Source organism: Coregonus clupeaformis, chromosome 14, assembly GCF_020615455.1.
Source record: "Coregonus clupeaformis isolate EN_2021a chromosome 14, ASM2061545v1, whole genome shotgun sequence".
Classification (NCBI taxonomy): Eukaryota; Metazoa; Chordata; class Actinopteri; order Salmoniformes; family Salmonidae; genus Coregonus; species Coregonus clupeaformis.
This window is the reverse complement of record NC_059205.1, coordinates 36,152,433-36,159,674: the sequence shown is the minus strand read 5'-3', so window position 1 is coordinate 36,159,674 and position 7,242 is coordinate 36,152,433.

Genomic DNA, 7,242 nt, shown 5'->3' with positions numbered 1-7,242 from the left:
TCCAATGTGTTTTAGGTTACCAACCGGTTCTGGCACCATGGCACCAGAGCCAGACCGAGGCTCCTGTGGTGGATGACTGGTTTCGGTGCGCGGAGGAAACGTGGGACGCTGCGCACATCCACCTCCAACGTGCCGTGCGTAGATAGAAGGCCAACGCTGACCGCCACCGCAGTGAGGCCCTGGTCTTCATACAGGGTGATCGGGTCTGGCTCTCGACCTGTAATCTGCCCCTCCGCCTGCCCTGCCGGAAGCTTAGCACGCGGTTGGTGGGGCCGTTCAAAGACCTGAGGAGAATCAACGAGGTTACCTATAGGTTATTACTCCCCCATGATTACCGTATTAACCCCTCGTTTCATGTGTCTCTCCTCAGGCCGGTGGTGGCTGGTCCGCTCCAGGAGTCTGAGGTGCAGGAGGTCCCTCCGCCTCCTCTGGACATCGAGGGGGCCCCGGCGTACTCTGTCCATTCCATCCTGGATTCGACGCGTCGGGTGGGGGGCCTTCAGTACCTCGTGGAGTGGGAGGGGTACTGTCACGACTTCCTCCGAAGCTGCCTCCCCTCCTTGTTCGGGTAGGCTTCGGCGTTCGTCGTCACCAGCCTTCTAGCCACATCCGCTTCATATCTCATCATTACATTTGTCTTGTCTTGTCAGTTACACACACCTGGTTCATATTCTGCCTCCTTGTCCTTGTGGGTGATTGTTCATTGTGTGGATTAGTAGCTCAGTATTTTGTATTGCAGAGGTATTGCCCCGTGTGCATGTTGCCCCGTGTGCATGTTTGTTCCAGTGCGCCTGTTTTGCACACTAGACTGGTTACGCTGGATTACGGAATAAACTCTGTATACTGTGATTTACCCTCCTGCGCCTGACTCCTTCAAATCAATCATCACATCTGGCTACTTTGCCATGTAATGCTTACAAAATGAAGAACCGTTTCTAAAACAGCATCTAAGGCTCCGGTCTGTCCTAGGAGTAAGGGTAAACGGTAGGCATGTTCTCTGCTATCCACTTTGTGTTAATTATTATTTTGGGTATAGGGTAGGGTCACTTGTTTTTTTTAAATCAAGCGGTCAGGGAGGGTCGGGTAAAAATATATTTTACTGAATGGAGGGCCATTCATTTTCCTTTCAGAGAGGTCCCATTTTGTCGAGGTATCCCTCATTATAAATAACGTACAGTCCCTTAAATTCAGATACAGTTTAAAGTTCATAATCTTATTGAGTTGATGGAAAAGCCAGCCTGTCCCTTTTACAAGACAAATTGAAATACTTTTTCTAGGGTCAATACCAACAGTGGGAATAGATTAGTACTTCTTTAAAGTGCGTTCCAAGCAGAACCATCTTAAATCCTCCCTCTGTTGTCTGCAGGTGCCAACATCAACGCTCAGACAGAGGAGACCCAGGAGACGGCCCTGACTGGCCTGCTGTGGGGGCTCCTGGAGGTGGCTAAGTTCCTCATCAAGGCTGGGCCGATATCGAGCTGGGCTGCTCTGTCACGCCCTGGCTCTGGGGACTCTAGTATGTTGAGCCAGGGTGTGAGGTTTCATGTGTTTCTGTTCTAGTCAGTTGTATTTCTATGTTGGCCAGAGTGGTTCTCAATCAGAGGCAACGAGTGTCAGCTGTTGCTGGTTGTCTCTGATTGGGAACCACATTTAGACAGGCTGTTTTCCCACAGTGGTTGTGGGATCTTGTTCCAAGTAGGTTGTGTTTATCTAAGGACGTCACGTTATCGTTTTGTTGTTTTTGTTCGTGTTATCTTATTTAATAAATATGTTCGTAAATAACGCTGCGCATTGGTCCTCTGTTCCCGACGATCGTGACAGAAGATCCCACCAAAACTGGACCAAGCAGCGTGTCCAGGAGCCATCGCCAGGGGAATCGCTAGCGGATCTCTGTGGCAACCTCGACTGGGTCAAGCCTAGTGAAGAGCAGAGAGGGTGGACTTGGGAGCAGTGGAGGAAGAGTCTCGACTGGGTCAAGCCAAATGAAGAGCAGAGTGGTTGGACTTTGGAGCAGTGGAGGAAGAGTCTGGCGAGAGATAGGGAGGCTTGGTCCACGGGGAGGAGAGACACCCAGACATTTTTTAGGGGGGGGCTCACGCCGTGGACAACGGGGCAGCAGGAGGCCGCGATGGAGCGGTCCAGCGGGTTTGCAGAAGAGGCCGCCAGGTTAAGGGGGCCACTGGTCACAGAGGAGAGGGAAAGTGTAGAGGCACGGCGAGAGGTACTGGGGTGTGTTACCAGTCCGGTCCGGCCCGTTCCTGATCCCTGCGTAGGGCCAGTGGTGTGTGTCCCCAGCCCGGTCCGGCCCGTTCCTACTCCCCGCACCAAGCCTATGGTGCGTGTCGCCAGCCCGGCCCGGCCTGTTCCTGCTCCCCGCACCAAGCCTATGGTGCGCTTCGCCAGCCCGGTCCGGCCTGTTCCTGCTCCCGCACCAAGCCTATGGTGCGCTCGTCCAGCCGGTCCGGCCCGCTCCTGCTCCCCGCACCAAGCCTATGGTGCACGTCGCCAGCCCGGCTCGGCCTGTTCCTGCTCCCCACACCAAGCCAGTGGTGTGCGTCGTCAGTCCGGCACAGCCCGTGCCTGTTCCACCGGTGCCTGGTCCGGTACCGGTCAGCTGCTCCACGCCGGAGCTAGAGCAATCCGCTCCACCAGTGTTCAGTCCAGCTCCGGCCAGCAGGGCCAGACCGGACCAGGGGTACTTTGGGGGGTTAGAGAGGGAGTGGGGATCATGCCCGGAGCCGGATCCGCCGCCAAGGCGGAGTGCCCACCCGATCCCTCCCCTGTGGTGTTTGGTTGGCGCGGTCTGAGTCCGCGCCTTTGGGGGGGGGGGTACTGTCACGCCCTGGCTCTGGGGACTCTAGTATGTTGAGCCAGGGTGTGAGGTTTCATGTGTTTCTGTTCTAGTCAGTTGTTTTTCTATGTTGGCCAGAGTGGTTCTCAATCAGAGGCAACGAGTGTCAGCTGTTGCTGGTTGTCTCTGATTGGGAACCACATTTAGACAGGCTGTTTTCCCACAGTGGTTGTGGGATCTTGTTCCAAGTAGGTTGTGTTTATCTAAGGACGTCACGTTATCGTTTTGTTGTTTTTGTTCGTGTTATCTTATTTAATAAATATGTTCGCAAATAACACTGCGCATTGGTCCTCTGTTCCCGACGATCGTGACATGCTCAACGACTCTCATGGAGGCTGCATAGGAGAAGATGGCTGCCGTTTTACAGCCCTCTAACCAATTGTATTATTATGTGTGTTTTTCCGAGTTATTTGTAATTTATTTTGTACATAATGTTTCTGCCATCGTGTCTTATAACCAAAAGGAGCTTCTGGATATCAGGACAGCGATTACTCACCTCGTATTGGACGACGATTTTTTCTTCAACGAGGCGGCCGCGAAGGATATCCTACAGACACCCGACAAGGCCCAAATCCCCGTCATTCGCATGAGGAAGAGACGGAGATATCGTGGACGTAGGTCGGGGTGCCTTATGAGATCGACGGCGGCGAGTAAACTGCCACTCCCATCAATCCTATTAGCCAATCTTCAATCATTTGAGAATAAATTGGATGACCTAAGATTACGGTTATCCTACCAACGTGACATTAAAAACTGTAATATCTTATGTTTCACCGAGTCGTGGCTGAACGACGACATGGACAACATACAGCTAGCGGGCTACACGCTACATCGGCAGGATAGAACGGCTGACTCCGGTAAGACAAGGGGTGGCGGTCTGTGTATATTTGTAAACAACAGCTGGTGCACAAAATCCAATACTAAGGAAGTCTCGAGGTTTTGCTCACCTAAGGTAGAGTATCTTATGATAAGCTGTAGACCACACTATTTACCTAGAGAGTTTTCATCTATATTTTTCATAGCTGTCTATTTACCACCACAAACCAATGCTGGCATTAAGATTGCACTGAATGAGCTGTATAAGGCCATAAGTCAACAGGAAAACGCTCATCCAGAGGCAGCGCTCCTAGTGGCCGGGGACTTTAATGCAGGGAAACTTAAATCCGTTCTACCTAATTTCTACCAGCATGTTAAATGTGCAACTAGAGGAAAAAAAACTCTAGACCACCTTTACTCCACACACAGAGATGCATACAAAGCTCTCCCTCGCCCTCCATTTGGCAAATCTGACCCTAACTCTATCCTCCTGATTCCTGCTTATAAGCAAAAACTAAAGCAGGAAGCACCAGTGACTCGGTTAATAAAAAAGTGGTCAGATGACGCAGATGCTAAGCTACAGGACTGTTTTTCTAGCACAGACTGGAACATGTTCCGGGATTCTTCAGATAGCATTGAGGAGAACACCACATCAGTCACTGGCTTCATCAATAAGTGCATCGATGATGTCGTCCCCACAGTGACCGTACGTACATACCCCAACCAGAAGCCATGGATTACAGGAAACATCCGCACTGAGCTAAAGGGTAGAGCTGTCACTTTCAAGGACTCTAACCCGGACGCTTATAAGAAATCCCGCTATGCCCTCCGACGAACCATCAAACAGGCAAAGAGTCAATACAGGACTAAGATCGAATCGTACTACACCGGCTCTGACGCTCGTTGGATGTGGCAGGGCTTGAAAACTATTACAGACTACAAAGGGAAGCACAGCCGTGAGCTGCCCAGTGACACAAGACTTCCAGACGAGCTAAACCACTTCTATGCTCGCTTCGAGGCAAGCAACACTGAAGCATGCATGAGAGCACCAGCTGTTCCGGATGACTATGTGATCACTCTCTCCGTAGCCGATGTGAGTAAGACTTTTAAGCAGGTCAACATTCACTAGGCCGCAGGGCCAGATGGATTATCAGGACGTGTACTCCGAGCATGTGCTGACCAATTGGCAAGTGTCTTCACTGACATTTTCAACATATCCCTGACTGAGTCTGTAATACCAACATGTTTCAAGCAGACCACCATAGTCCCCGTGCCCACAGACTCTAAGATAACCTGCCTAAATGACTACCGACCCGTAGCACTGACATCTGTAGCCATGAAGTGCTTTGAAAGGCTAGTCATGGCTTACTTCAACACCATTATCCCAGAAACCCTAGACCCACTACAATTTGCATACCGCCCCAACAGATCCACAGATGATGCAATCTCTATTGCACTCCACACTGCCCTTTCCCACCTGGACAAGAGGAACACCTACGTGAGAATGCTATTCATTGACTACAGCTCAGCATTCAACACCATAGTGCCCTCAAAGCTCATCACTAAGCTAAGGATCCTGGGACTAAACACCTCCCTCTGCAGCTGGATCCTGGACTTCCTGACGGGCCGCCCCAGGTGGTAAGGGTAGGTAACAACACATCTGCCACACTGATCCTCAACACGGGGGCCCCTCAGGGGTGCGTGCTCAGTCCCCCTCCTGTACTCCCTGTTCACCCATGACTGCATGGCCAGGCACGACTCAACACCATCATTAAGTTTGCCGACGACACAACAGTGGTAGGCCTGATCACCGACAACGATGAGACAGCCTATAGGGAGGTCAGAGACCTGGCCGTGTGGTGCCAGGATAACAACCTCTCCCTCAACGTGACCAAGACAAAGGAGATGATTGTGGACTACAGGAAAAAAAGAGGACTGAGCACGCCCCCATTCTCATCGACGGGGCTGTAGTGGAACAGGTTGAGAGCTTCAAGTTCCTTGGTGTCCACATCACCAACGAACTATCATGGTCCAAACACACCAAGAAAGTTGTGAAGAGGGCACGACAAAGCCTATTCCCCCTCAGGAGACTGAAAAGATTTGGCATGGGTCCTCAGATCCTCAGAAAATTCTACAGCTGCACCATCGAGAGCATCCTGGTATGGCAACTGCTTGGCCTCCGACCGCAAGGCACTACAGAGGGTAGTGTGTACGGCCCAGTACATCACTGGGGCCAAGCTTCCTGCCATCCAGGACCTCTATACCAGGCGGTGTCAGAGGAAGGCCCTCAAAATTGTCAAAGATTCCAGCCACCCTAGTCATAGACTGTTCTCTCTGCTACCGCACGGCAAGCGGTACCGGAGTGCCAAGTCTAGGTCCAAAAGACTTCTCAACAGCTTCTACCCCCAAGCCATAAGACTACCCGGACTATTTGCACTGCCCCCTCCACCCCATCTTTTTACGCTGCTGCTACTCTGTTAATTATTTATGCATAGTCACTTTAACTCTACCCACATGTACTTCAACTACCTCGACTAGCCGGTGCCCCCGCACATTGACTCTGCACCGGTACCCCGCTGTATATATAGCCTCCCTACTGTTATTTTATTTTACTTCTGCTATTTTTTTCTCAACACTTTTGTTGTTGTTTTATTCTACTTTTTTATTAAAAAGAAATGCACTGTTGGTTAAGGGCTGTAAGTAAGCATTTCACTGTAATGTCTGCACCTGTTGTATTCGGCGCATGTGGCCAATAAAATTTGATTTGATTTGATTTGAGTGGAATACCTGCTTGCTGCAGGTGAGCAGAATCTCTCCTAACTGGACAGCCTCTCTATTTGGCTCTCTCAAACCAAACTACCAACCTCTATTTGAGATTCACTCATCCTCAATTCATACATTATCGAAATTCACTTGTCTATCACCAAAACTAAAATGTATATTTGTTATCCTGATCACACACACAACCCTCGGTGTGTAATTTGTCACCTGTGTTCTTGTCCTCATGAGCCAATGTCCACGCCACAACTACGATGGGAGACACAGCGCCGACGTATGCCTGTGAGAACAGAGACACAGACGTGGATGACGTGCTGCTGAAATGGTGAGACCTCTCCCTATCCCTCTGGTCTGGCCTCATCTCAAGGAAACACAGTTCATGTCAATACACAGCCTTTTTGTGTTTGAGTTGTTCACATGTTTGCATAAGTGTGGGTGTGCTTTCTGAATGGCACCATATTCCCTTTATAGTGCATTACTTTTTACCAGGGCACACAGGGTGCCATTTAGGATGCAGCCTGAGTATTGTTTAAACTTTAGATGTCGGATACATGACTGCTTGATTAGGCTCTCCTCCTAAGACTCCTATCTTTCTGTTTCTGTTTGCAGGAACATGAATCAGAGGGGGGCATTAAAGCAGTCAGACTGGAACACCTGTGTACTGTACATTTTCTAATCAGCAAAGGTGTGCCTCTGCTCCCTCTCTGTATAACATCACACAAAACCACGCAGCAGACATCTGACACATTGCAACTTGAGCCACAGACACATTGCTCATCAGATAAAGCCACAATGAT